General features: G+C 32.1%; 1 protein-coding gene across 1 annotated transcript in view; it reads left to right on the top strand.

The window, feature by feature from the left end:
* Window positions 1-3,541: 3,541 nt before the first annotated feature.
* Window positions 3,542-14,724, top strand: part of PGBD1 (piggyBac transposable element derived 1) — a 62,350-nt gene continuing 51,167 nt past the window's right edge. The window contains exon 1 of the mRNA XM_031968428.1: window positions 3,542-3,682. The gene's annotated coding sequence lies outside the window, so the exon portion shown is untranslated. The remainder of the gene's footprint in view (window positions 3,683-14,724) is intronic.

Here is a 14,724-nt window from a genome sequence, read left to right as displayed (position 1 = left end):
AATTTTTGCATATGTGGGTTCTTTTTCCCTTCTTTATGATCTTTTTGGGATACAGACCCAGTAGAGACATTGCTGGCATGCAGTTTGATAACTTTTTAATCCTCTCTTTCTCTATATAGTTATTGTATGTTTAGAAAGAGATAATTTCCCAGGCTTATTTTAGCAGCATCCCAGACACTTTGGTATATTGTTTCATCTACTATCATTTACTCTCACAAATTATTAGTTGGTTCTATCACCTATTTTTTGAACTATTATTTAGGATTTGATTCCTTATTTAAAAGAATTGACTTCATTTGAATTTATGTCTTTTGTTTGTGATCCATGAATTAATTACAATTTTTTTTAATACTGTGCTTTGTAAAGGATGCATTTTCTAATTCTTCTTTTCTATATTTGTTTGCAATGTCTCTATGCTTAATTAGATGGTCAATTTTTATAAAAGTTCTGTGAGATGCTAAAATAAACATATTCTTTATCAGTCTTTCAAAAATTGTTGTTTCATTTTCCCCCTTTTCTTTCTGTTAGACTTATCCAAAACAAAAAGGGATATTTCCTGCAACTGGCATTTTACTATCTATGTCTTTTTATAGTAAAGTTAATATTTTATATATAAATTTAGATGTATTTGAAACATATAAGTTTAATATCAATGTTGGTTTCTTGTCTGTTTCCTTTCAATATACTGCTTTCTTGCTTGTCCCTTTTTATGTTTTAAATTTTGTTTTGGCTTTGTATGACTGCAACTTCTGTTTTTTTTTTTTTATTTACTTGATGCATGGGAAATATTTCTTAGCTCCTAATTTTTATGTATTATTTATTTTTTAAATGTGTTTATGGTAAGCAACAGATTGTGTTTTTTTAACTCTTCTCTTTTTTCTTTCAGTTAAATGTTTAAATAAAATTTCCCTTCTATTCTTGTTCAGTTTATTTTGTCTATTAGTTCTACAATTTCATTTTGTGCATTTTTCCTTAATAAAAAGAGATCTATTTGTTTTTTCTTATTTTGTATTTAAATTCAAAAAAAAATTTAAAAAGAGATCTTTTCTCATTCCCTTTATTATTTTTCTTTACTTTCTGTTTATTATAGGCTTTTATTTCTTAGATTCATGGTCTTTTTTATTGATTAGTGTTCTTTAGTCTCTATATTCTCCATAGATAAAGCTTCTAAGAAACCTAATTTTTTCCTTATAGTTTCTGTGTAGATTTCTTTTGGCCCCCTTTTTACTCTTGTACCTCATTTACATACAATAATCCCATTCCTATAGGTGAGGGGGAGAATACTATCCCATGGCAAGAATTTGAATGTGTAGATTATTATTTGCTCTAGCCATCCTTATGGTTCCTTCCCCCCCATTTTCCTTTAAATTTCTTCCCTAGGTTCTTACTTTCCTATTTTTTTTGGAGTGTCTCTAGGACCTCTGATTCCCTGTTCTTCAACAGAATAAATGGTCTTTCTAATCACTATAGATTATACACTTTTCAAAGTTCCCTATCCTTCTGTAGATTATCTCTTTTCCCAAGAAAGCATTCATCAGTAATTGAATCAAGGTTTTCTTCTCCAATCCTTTTCAATCCACCCTTTTGACTTGAGCTATTGTCCTATAGGCTGTGTTCTCCCTGAGAAACTACAGGAGCTATTTTCCCTTCATTGTTATCTTTTGACTTGATTACTATATCACATATTCCTCTCAGACTTCTTTCATGAGCAAAAAAGGGGCTGATAAGAAATAGGTTAAAAAATGAATACAAAATCAGAGGGGACTAAAAGATAAACTGCCTACATTTTAACATGTAGGAAATAATGTGTTTCTTCAAAACTCTATCATTATCAGAGGTGATAAAAACATTCTAGAGAACAGTAGGAATGGCTCTGTTAGGATCTGATGATTTTAAAGGAATAATGGAAGGGAACGGAAGAATACAAAAGAGAGGGGAATACTGAAGAGGGGAATTATGGGGAAATTATGTTACAAAATTGGAATGTGCAAATATAAATCTATGCAAACAAGAAGGAAGGAATGAGGCTTAAACATGGGGAGTATTTGAACCTAACAGTGCAATAAAGAAATATTTCCATTCAACAGAGTTATAGGAGGGAAAGATATGGAAAAAGAGGGAGGGTAGAATTGGATTTCAAAGAAAGGCTTACAAGGGAAAAGAAAGGTTAATCATTTGTGAAGCTTTGGGTGAGAGAAATAAATGGACACAGGTACAAAAATAAATTTTAGCAAACTTAAGAGTATTGGTATTGAGCTCAACCCCCATTACTACTCTCCTGTTTTTTATAAAGAGAGAGAAGGAAACAAGAAGAAAGTATAACAGAACGGGAAGGAAAGACAGGATTAACAGTGATAACCGTAAAATGAATATCATTAACTCATTCACAAAACAGAAAAGGATAGATCAATTAGGAAGAAAAATTCAATGTTTTATACAAGAAATATAGCTGAAATATGAATAGACATAAAGAGTTAAATAAGGGGCTACTTACACTTCAACTGAAGAAAAAAGGAAGGTAGGGGTAGCAGTTCTTATCTCTAATATGATGATAACAAGAAGAGATTTAATTAACAGAGATAGAGAAACTACATTTAGCCAAAAGGCAATATTAATACTAAATATATATGTACCAACTGGTATAACTTCTAAATACTTAAAGGAAAAGTTAAATAGAAATAGTAAAATTGCTATGGTGGGAAAAGTTTATCCTTCTCAAATCTAGACAAATCTTGCCAATAAAAATAAATTTAAAAGACATGAAAGACTTGAATTGATTTTTTTATTTTTAGATATGACAGAAATACTGAAAGGAAATTTAAAAAAACTTTATATTCCATCATCACAAAAGTTGACCACCATAAAACTCAAAAAAATGCAGAACAGAAATATTAAATGCATTTTTGCAAATCTCAATGCAGTAAAATATATTTAATAAAGAGTCACTGAAAAACTTAAAAACGAATTGAAGAATAAATAACTTAGTTCTAAAAAATGTAAAGGTCAAAGAACAAACCAAAGAAACCGTAATTAATTTGATTAAAAATGCTAATAATAAGAAAACTACCAACACTTTGGGAGTGCAACCAAAGTAGTCTTTAAGGAAAATAATTTTTAAAAAATACACTTTCATCAATAAAGAGAAAAGGAGTAGATCAACTAAGGGCATGCGATTAAAAAAAAAAGGAAAATTCAAATAAATAACTTGAAAACCTTTTGAAAATCAAAGGTTACCAAAATTGAGAGGAAAAATATCTTTTAATTAATAAATAAAACCAGCTTTCTTAAGGAAGCAGAAAAGAATAAACCATTAGTAAACTTTTTTTTTTTTTAGGTAAAACAAATTGTTTAGTTATGTCTGACTCCTTGTGATGCCATTTGGGGTTTTCCTGGCAAAGATACCAGAGTAGTTTGCCATTTTCTTATCTAGCTTATTTTACAGATGAGGAAAGTGGAGACAAAGGAAGGTTAGAAACTTTCCAAGATTACCAGATAGGAAGCGGAAGCTTCCAAAATTACTACATAGGAAGCGGAAATGTGAGTGTTACAGATACACACCTGGCTTTGTGAGTCTCGTCATTTCGTATTCTCCTTTCTGGGGAACGCTTCTGAGCTCCAGCATCTTTCCCTCTCAGTTGGGCAACCACTGGCGCGCTCCCTTCTGCAGCCCGCGGTGCTTTCGGTGAGTGGGGCGGTACCCCGGAAAGGACTGCGGGAGGATGGGCTGAGTAGCCCCTCTTTCCAACTAAGCTCTTCTAAAACAACGCCTAATAGAAAATGTTTACGAATGCAGGTGAAGTAGGGCGGTGATAAGAGATGTGAAGGCTGAGGGATAATTCTCTTGAGGTCTAGGAAGGTTAGTGGGAAGATTGCATTCTGAGCTGTGTCTCGTGGAAAAGGTAGAAGGTGTTGTTGGCAGGCAGCTATTTGAGCTGGGGTGGGCTGTTCCAAGCGTGGGAGACAACTTGGTTAGAGGGGAGTGCAGGTGGCAGGACAACTTTGTGAGCTATTACGTATGGTGTGTTAACGGTAGGATAATAGTGTTAAAGGAATGTTGAAGCCAGGTTGCTAAAAGATTTTAGAGAGCTCCTTTTTGAGCGGGGGAGTGACATGTTTATAAATTGATATGTTCATGCATATGCCTTAAAATGGTTATTTTAAGGCAGCTCTACAGGGACGATCAGCCCCAGCCCCTTTCTCTCACTGTTTTATTTACAATTGGTTTATATCAAAATGCAGGCCATTTCTCTATCTGACCATAACCTTGGCTTATTCCAGCTACCTTTATGCTATATTTCCCAAAATTTATTCTTAGCCCACAATGTGATTGTCAATTCCTCCATTCCTTGTTACTTTTTCCTTATCGTCAGCCCTGCTCTCTGATTTCACTTTCCGCCCTTCTTAGTGACCCTCTTCTGATTTCATCTTTACTCAGACTTTACACAGTACTTTCAAAATACTGCCACTTATTTCTTGTCTACTCCCAACTTTGGATTTCTCCCATCATCTACATCGCCCCCTGTTCCTTCTACTCACATACTAAATAGAAATAAGTCACATTCCTAAGCCAATTAGATACTACAATTCATTTTGTCTAACTTCAGTTGAACTTTCTGTGAAACAAGCAAACAAGCTTGAACAAGAACAAACAAGTTCTTTAAGAGAAACATGACAATTTTATTACTGAAATCCCCCAAGATATCTTGGGGTTTACATCTAGCATTATGCTTATATCCAAATCACTTTGGCTCCCTTTGATTGACCAATTGACCAGTAGGTCCCAGGCCAACCCCTCCTTTATGTTTGGGTCATGATTGGGTTGGATGAATTGAGCAGTTGTTTCTGTTTTGGCCAAAACCTCTAAGAAGGTCTTCCCTTCCCAGACTGATTGACTGATTAATTTTTGACTAGGTAAAAGAGATTCTTCTCTACCGCAATTTTTACCTAGTCTAATCACTGATTGGCTGTTGCCTTTTAGCTTAAAAAGTCCTAAATCTCCCACTGGGTCCAGGGCCATTTCCTGATATCCTGATCTCTATCTTGTCCAAAGAAGGTGAGGCTAGTGACTTTGCAAAGCCTTACCTCATTTAAATCCATTTCATTTGCATGTCATAGCAATACCTTACTGAAGTCCTGGGCTTCTTGCCCCTATTTGCCTCAGTTCCCCATCTGTAAAATAGGGGTACATTGAAGAAGGAAATGGCAAATGACTCAAGTAGCTTTGCCAAGAAAATGCTCATGAGCCTCTTCCTACCTCTGCAAAGAAGAATTATGGGGGGTGCTTTCTATTGGGGGCCATGCTTGTTCTTTATAGTTTCATATTAATCTCAAATTGTTTTATTGTTTTTTCTATTTTCATTGTTATAATCATTATATATGGTTTGTTTTATTTTGGCTCTTACCTTATTCTACATTAGTTCATATAAGTCTTTCCATATGTCTCTGTATTCAAAATATTTTTTATTTTTTAAAAATTTTAATTATTTCTTTTTTTAACATTTTTTTTCTTTTGAAATTTCGACTTCCAAATCCTCTTCCTCCTTCCCAATCCTTTCCCACTTGCAGAGAAGGCAAGATATGTGATATCAAAAAAAAAAAAAAAAAGATATGTGATATCAGTTATACATGTGAAATCATGTAAAACACATTTTCATATTAGCCAAAATTTTTTGTTATTTTTTTTAAAAAGCAAGAACAAAGGTAAAATTATACTTCAATTTGCACTCAGAGTTAATCAGTTCTCACTCTGGAGATGGACAGTAGTTTTTCATCATAAATCCTTTGAAATTGTCTTTATAATGATCAGAGGATTATAATGATGAGAGCCCTATATTGATCAGAGCAGCTAAGTCTTTCATAGTTGATCATCATTACTTCATTGCTTTTACTATGCACAATGATATCTCTCAGTTCTCATTTTACTTTGCATCAGCTCATATGCCTTGCCATGTTTTTCTGAAATCACTCATTCATTGTTTCTTATAGCATTGTAGTATTCCTTCACAATCATATGCTGTAACTTGTTTGGCCATTTTCCAATTGATTAGCATCCCTTCAATTTGTATATAAATATTTTTGAAAAAACAGATTCTTTTATTTTTTCTTTGATTTCTTTGGGATAGAGACTTAGTGGTAGTACTGCTGGATTCACAGTTTTATAACCCTTTGGGCATACATACAAATTATTTTCCCAAATGGTTGGACTCACTGCCACACCAGCACTTCATTGCTGTATCTCTTCTTCCCTAATCCCCCCTAGCATTTATCATTTCTGATAGATGTAAAGTGGTACTTTAGAGGTGTTTTAATTTTCATTTCTGTAATCAAGTGATTTAGAACATTTTGTCTTGTTTTTATCCTTAGACCACTTAGCAGTTGGGGAATGTCTCTTATTTTTATAAACTTGGTTCAGTATGTATTTGAGGAATAAGGACTTCATCAAAAAAATTACTATGGCAATTTTTTATATTACTTTATTGTCTACTAAATTACCATTTAGTATAATACAATTTTCCTAATTTATCTTTTAATTAGGTCTGTTTTGGCTTTTGCTCATGATTGCTAAGACAGCATTTTTTACTTTAGGTGAAACATTATTAGATTCTGCACCAGCACTTTTATTTTAATCCTACCAATGTCTTTATTTCAATTGTGTCTCTTGGAAAAAACAAAACAAAACATATATTGTTGGATTCTGCTGTTCTAATCCATTCTGTTATTTCTGTTTTATTATTGATCTCATCTTATACACATTCACACAATTATTAACTGTGTCTTTCCCTTCATCCCCTTTTCTTCTGTTTCTTCCCCCACACATGCTTTTTTGAGTCTCATGATTACTTGTTCATGTTTACCTTTTTTGCTTCTCTTGAGTTTTCTGTTTAAATGTCAAATTTTGTATTCAGTGCTAGCCTTTTCATTGAGATTTTTTAAAAGTCCTCTATTTTACATACATGAACTAATGAAAAGTGAAGTAAGCAGAACCAGGAGAATATTGTACACAGTAATAGCAATATTATACAATGATCAATTGTGAATGACATAACTGTTCTCAGTAAAACAATGATCTAGGACAATTCCAAAGGATTTTTGACGAAAAATGCTATCAAATTGTAGAGAAAAAACTGAGGAAGTCTGAATACAGATAAAACATGCTATTTTTCATTTTCTTTATTTTTTGTTTTGTTTTTTGGTCCATTTTCTATTACAACATGACTAATATGGAAATGTGTTTTACATGATTGCACATGTATAACCTATATAAAATTGTTTACAATCTCAGAAAAGAGGAGAGAGGGGAAAGAAGAAACAAAAATTTGGAACTAATATTTCTTTAAATCAACGTTAAAATTGTTTTAACATGTAATTATGAAAAATATTTTTTAAAAAGAAAGTTATAGGCCAGAACTTGAAACAAGGTGCTAAGTCACTAGAATTGATAGAGACAATGCTTATGTACTTAGTTTACAACTTTAGAGTTCACACCTTTAAGAGAGTTCACACGTTAGAGTTTACACCTTTAAGAGATAGTATATAAGGAGGAGCTCCCACAAGCCCACTAGAGACTTCAGGAGATTCACAAGTTAGAAACCCACAAGCACTCTCTTGGAGGCGGGGTCAATTCATTACATTTTCCACTTTTGTGCTGGTTGAAGCCTTTGGATTCAGAGGGAGCTAGAGGCTGAAGTTGGCAGAGGCAAAGGACTGGTGGTAAGAGCTATTGGAACCAAGGAGAAAGATAGGCCTCTAAGAAAGCTAACCAGGCTATTTTTGAAAAGATAATAAAGGATTGGACTTTAACCGCTGGCTGCATTTGAGGTGATTGTTGAATTTAACTGAAACTAAGGCTTCCTCCAGAAGCCCCCCAAGAAACCTGCTCCCAGAGAACAATTATATTTTAGAGAAGAACATTACACTCTATTTTTTTCTCTCTTGAAGGATTACTTCTGGAAGGTTATTCTTGTTTGTAACCTCAGCTCCTTGGCGCCCTCTAAAATATGATATTCCAAGCCCTCTGCTTTTTTTTTTTTTTTTTAAGGATGGAAGCCACTAAATTTTGTGGAATCCTGACTGCTGTGGTGTCACAATATGTGACTGGTTTCTTTCTGGCTGCTTGGAATATTTTCTCTTTGATCTGGGAGTTCTGGAATTTGGTTATAGTATTCCTGGGAGTTTTCATTTTGAGATCTCTTTTAAGAGATGGTCTCAGCATTATATACTTCAACAGCAGTACTATCTGATGATCAATTCTGATGGACCTGGCCATCTTCAGCAATGAGATGAACCAAATCAGTTCCAATAGAGTAGTAATGAATTGAACCAACTACACCCAGCAAAAGAACTCTGGGAGATGACTAAGAACCATTACATTGAATTCTCAATCCCTATATTTTTGCCTGCATGCATTTTTTTAAAAATTTCCTTCACAGGCTAATTGTACAATATTTCAGAGTCCGATTCTTTTTGTACAGCAAAATAACAGTTTGGACATGTATACTTATTTTGTATTTAATTTATACTTTAACATATTTAACATGTATTGGTTATCCTGCCATCTAGGGGAGGAGGTGGGGGAAAGGAGGTGAAAAATTGGAACAAAAGGTTTGTCAGTTGTCAGTGCTGTAAAATTACCCATGCATATAACTTGTAAATAAAAAGTTATTAAAAAATTTTTTAAAAAGAGATGATCAGTAGATTCTTAAAATTTCTCTGGACAATTTCTTCAAACATTCTATCTGGATTGTTTCTTTGATAATAGCTTTCAGATAGCCCAGTAATTTTTTAAAATCTCTCCTTGATTTATTTCCCAGGTCAGTTGTTTTTTCCATATTTCATATTTTCTTCTATTTTGTCATTCTTTTGATTTTGTTTTACTGTTTCCTGATGTCTCATAGAGTAATTAGTTTTCACTTACCCAGTTCTAATTTTTAGCAGTATTTTTTCCCAAATATATGTAAAGATAATTTTCAACATTTACTTGCATGAAACCTTGTGTTTCAATTTTTTTCCTTTCTTCCCACACCACCCTAACCAAGAAGCAATCTAATATAAGTTAAACATGTGCAATTCTTTAAACATATTTCCATATTTGTCATGCTGCACTAGAAAAATCAGATCAAAAGAGAAAAAAATGAGAAAGAAAAAAATACAATCAACCAAACAACAACAAAAATATAATCAACAACAACAACAACAAAAAAAAGGTGAAAATACTATACTTTGATTCACATTCATTATCCATAGTAGTCTCTGTGGATGCATATGGCATTTTCCATCTATTATAATTGACTCATTGTTGAGAAGAACCAAGTCCATCACATTTGATCATTCTATAATTTTGTTGTTATTGTATACAATGCTCTCTTGATTCTGCTCACTCCACACTTTTCAGAAATCGGCCTGCTCATTATTTTTTATAGAATAATAATATTCCATTACATTCATATATTGTGAATTATTCAGCCATTTGCCAGCTGAGGGTCATCTACTTAATTTCCCATTTCTTGCCACTACAAAAAGGACTGCTACACATATTTTTGTACAAGTGGGTATTTTTTCCTCTTTTATGATCCTTTGGGGTGATATTGCTGCATCAAAGGATATGCACAATTTGATAGCTATGTGGGCATAGTTCCAAATTGCTCTCCAGAATAGTTGAATCAGTTCACAACTCCACCAACAACGCATTAGTGTCCCAATTTCCCCAAATCCTCTCCATTTATCATTATCTTTTCCTGTTATCTTAGCTAATCTGAGAGGTGTGTAATGGTGCCTCAGAGTTGTCTTAATTTGCATTTCTCTAATCAATAATGATTATGTTTTCATGTGACTATAAATGGCTTTAATTTCTTCATCTGAAAATTGTTCATATCCTTTGACCTTTTTCAATTGGGGAATGGTTTATAGTTTTTTAGATTTGCATCAGTTCTCTATATATTTTAGAAATAAAACCTTTATCAGAAACACTGACTGTAAATTCCCTCCCCCCCAACTTTCTGCTTCCCTTCTAATCTTGGCTGCATTGATTTTATTTGTGCAAAACTTTTTTAACTTAATGAAATCACAATTATTCATTTAATATTTCATAATGTTCTCTAGTTCTTCTTTGATCATAAATTCCTCTTTTCTCCACAGATCTGAGAGATGAACTATCCCCTTATTCTCTTAATTTGCTTATATCACCCTTTATGTCCAAATCATAAATTCATTTTGAACTTATCTTACTATAGGGTGTTAGATGTTGGTCAATATCTAGTTCCTGCTAGACTATTTTCCAGTTTTCCCAAAAATTTTTGGAGTCATTGGGTTTAACAAAGAGTAGATTGTTATAGTCATTGACTTGTTCTTGTGAACCTAACCTATTCCACTGATCAACTACTCTGTTTCTTAGCCAGTACCAAATGATTTTGATGATCATTGCTTTATAATATAGTTTTAGGTTTGGTACAATGAGGCCATCTTCCTTTGCATTTTTTTTTCATAACTTCCCTTGAAATTCTTGACCTTTTATTTTTCCAGATGAATTATTTTTTCTAGCTCTATAAAGTTTGATTGTTATGGCATTAAATAAATAGATTAATGTGGTCAGTTTTACTATATTAGCTCAGCATGAGCTAATGAGTGCTTGATATTCTTCCAATTGTTAGATCTAACTTCTGTGAAAAGGGTTTTTTTATGTGCCTACAGTTTCTGGCTTTGTTTTGGCAAGTATTCTGTTACTTGCCATTTTAATTGAAATTTGCTGCTAGGCTTTGTTGGTAACACATAGAAATGCCAATGATTTGTTTGGGTATATTTTATATCATGCAACTTTGCTGAAGTTATACATTGTTTCTGGCAGTTTTTTAATTGATTCTCCAGGATTCTCTAAATATACCATCATATTCTCTGCAAAGTGATGGTTTTGTGTCCTCATTGTCTACTCTTAATTCTTTCCATTTCTTTTTCTTCTCTTATTGCTAAAATTAACATTTTTGGTATAATATTGGATTGTAGTGCATTAATGGACAACCTTGTTTCACATCGCTGTTTTTACTGGAAATGTTTCCAGCTTATCCCTATTACATATAATGCTTGCTGATGGTATTAGATAGATAGTACTTCTCATTTTAAGGAAAACTCCATTTATTTTTATGCTTTTTAAGGTTTTTAATAGGAATGGGGTGTTGTATTCTGTCAAGTGCTTTTTCCCCCATCTATTGAGGTAATCATATGATTTCTGTTAGTTTAGTTATTGATATGGTCAATTCTGCTTAATTACTTAAAATTTTAAAACCATTTGATTTCCAATTCTTTGTCCTTTACATAAACAGTTTGATATAGGTTATATGTGTTAAAATTATGTGATTTTTAGTATTAAGATTTTATCCATTTTGAATTTATTATATGTGACATAATTTTCAGCATAAGCTTAATTTCTACTAGACTCAATTTTCAGTTTCTCAGTTTTTAGTAAATAGAAATTAATTTTCTAAGTAATAGATATTTTCATGTTTATTGAACACTGGTTTATTTTTATTTTTTTAATGTTTGTATATAATTATATTATATTATATTATATCATATGTTATATTATTATTATACTATATTCATATTGTTATATAAATATAATAATTTTATTTTATATTTATATTATTATATTACAAAAATAATATTTTATATTATTATACATTTTATTATTTTATATTATATATTATAAATAATATAGATGTTATTTATTATTATATAAACATGAATATATTTATAATATTTTATATTGTTAAAATAGATATTATATTGTTATAATATTATATTTATATTAAAATATTACTTATTTTTATATTATTGTATATTATAGGAAATATAATATTTTTATATTATTATTATCATATTATAATTTTTTATATACAAAACATATGCATGGGTAATTTTTCAATAATGATCCTTGCAAAAATTTCTGTCAGAACTTTTCCAGTCCTTCCCTCCATCCCCTCCCCTAGATGGCAGATAGTACCATACATGTTAAATATGTTAAATACAATATTTGTATACAAATTTATACAGTTATCTTGTTGCACAAAAAAGATTGGATTTAGAAAGAAGGTAAAAATAACCTGAGAGGAAAAAACAAAAATGGAAGTAAACAGTAAAAGAAAGAGTGGAAATGTTATGTTGTGGTTCATACTAATTTCCCAGTATTCTTTCTCTGGGTGTAGCTGGTTCTGTTCATTACAGATCAATTGGAACTGATTTGGATACTCTCATTGTTGAAGGGACCCATGTCCATGAGAATTGATCATCATGTAGTATTGTTGTTGAAATGATAATGATCTCCTGGTTCTGCTCATTTCACTTAGTATCAATTTATGTATGTCTCTCCAAGCCTTTCTGTATGCATCCTGCTGATCATTTCTTATAGAACAATAATATTCCACAACATTCATACACCACAATTTCATTCAGCCATTCTCCAATTGGTGGGCATCCCTTCAATTTCCAGTTTCTATCTACTGCAAAAAGAGCTGTCACAAACAGTTTTGCACATACGGGCCCCTTTCCCTTCTTTAATATCTCTTTGGGATATAAGCCCAGTAGTTATATTGCTGGATAAAAGGGTATGCACAGTTTGATAATTTTTTGAGTAAAACTCCAAATTGCTCTCCAGAATTGTTGAATCCATTCACAACTCCACCAACAATGCATCAGTGTCCCAGTTTTCCCACATCCCCTCCAACATTCATCATTATCTTTATCTATCATCTTAGCCAATCTGAGAAGTGTTTAGTGGAATCTCAGAGTTGGTCTTAATTTGCATTTCTCTGATCAGCATTGATTTGGAAAACCTTTTCATATGACTAGAAATAGTTTCAATTTCTTCATATGAAAATTGTTCTTATCCTTTGACCATTTAGCAATTGGAGAATGGCTTGATTTCTTATAAATTAGAGTCAATTCTCTATATAGTTTGGAGATGAGGCCTTTATCAGAACCTTTAGGTGTAAAAATGTTTCCCCAGTTTATAGCTTCCCTTCTAATCCTGTCCACATTAATTTTATTTGTACAAAATTTCTATTTTGTGATCAATAATGATCTTTAGTTCTTCTTTGGTTCTTTCCTCCCTCCTCCACAGGTCTAAGAAGTAAACTATCCTATGTTCTTCTAATTTATTTATAATCTCATTATGCCTAGATCATGGACCCATTTTGATCTTATCTTGGTGTATGTGTCAATGCCTAGTTTCTGCCTTATTAATTTCCAATTTTCCCAGCAATTTTTATCAACTAATGAATTCTTATCCCAAAAGCTGGGTCTTTGCTTTTGTCAAATACTAGATTGCTATAGTTATTGACTATTTTGTCCTGTGAATCTAATCTGTTCCACTGATCAACTAGTCTATTTCTTAGCCAATACCAAATGGTTTTGGTGACCGCTGCTTTCTAATATAGTTTTAGATCAGGTACAGCTAGGCTACCTTCATTTGATTTTTTTTTTCATTAGTTCCCTTGAAATTCTTGATCTTTTGTTTTTCCAGATGAATTTTTTATTTTTTCTAGGTCATTAAAATAGTTTCTTGGGATTCTGATTGGTATTGCACTAAATAAATAGATTGGTTCAGGTAGTGTTGTCATCTTTATTATATTTGCTCGACCTATCCAAGAGCACTTACTATTTTTCCAATTGTTTCAATCTGACTTTACTTGTGTGGAAAGTATTTTGTAGTTTTGCTCATATAGTTTCAGACTTTCCCTTGGCAGATAGATTCCCAAATGTTTTATACTATCGACAGTTATTTTAAATGGAATTTCTCTTTGTATCTCTTACTGTTGGATTTTGTTAGTGATGTATAAAAATGCTCATGATTTATGTAGATTTATTTTGTATCCTCCAACTTTGCTAAAGTTGTGAATTATTTCTAATAGCTTTTGAGTAGAATCTCTAGGGTTCTCTAAGTATACCATCATATCACCTGCAAAGAATGATGATTTGGTTTCATTACCTACTCTAATTCCTTTGAATTTCTTTTTGATCTCTTATTGCTGAAGCTAGTGTTTCTAATACAGTATTGAATGGTAATGGTGAAAGTGGGCAATCTTATTTCACTCCTGATTTGATTGGGAATGGTTCCAGTTTATCACCATTACATATGATGCTTACTGATGATTTTTAAATAGGTGCTACTGACTATTTTAATGAAAAGTCCATTTGTTCCTATATTCTCTAGTGGTTTTTTAATAGGAATGGATGTTGAATTTTATCAAATGCTTTTTCTGCATCTATTGAGATGATCATATGGGTTTTGTTAATTTGGTTATTGATAGTCAATTATGCTAATAGTTTTCCTAATATTAAACCAGCCCTGTATTCCTAGTATAAATCCTACTTGGTCATGGTGTATTATCCTGGAGACGATTTTCTGTAATCTTTTTGCTAAGATTTTATTTAAGATTTTTGCAACAATGTTCATTGGGGCAATTGGTCTATAATTTTCTTTCTCTGTTTTCAGCCTACCTGGTTTAGGTATTAATTTGGTAGGACCGCCTTCATTGTCTATTTTTTCAAATAGTTTATATAGCATTGGAATTAATTGTTCTTTTAAGTGTTTCGTAGAATTCACATGTAAATCCATCTGGTTCTGGGGATTTTTTTTTAGGGTGTTGATTAATAGCTTGTTCTAGTTCTTTTTCTAAAATGGGACTATTTAACTAATTTACTTCTTCCTCTGTTAATCTGGGCAACCTATATTTT

Source organism: Sarcophilus harrisii, chromosome 4, assembly GCF_902635505.1.
Source record: "Sarcophilus harrisii chromosome 4, mSarHar1.11, whole genome shotgun sequence".
NCBI lineage: Eukaryota > Metazoa > Chordata > Mammalia > Dasyuromorphia > Dasyuridae > Sarcophilus > Sarcophilus harrisii.
Note: the sequence above shows the minus strand (reverse complement) of the source record. Positions and strands in the feature narration are given on the sequence as shown.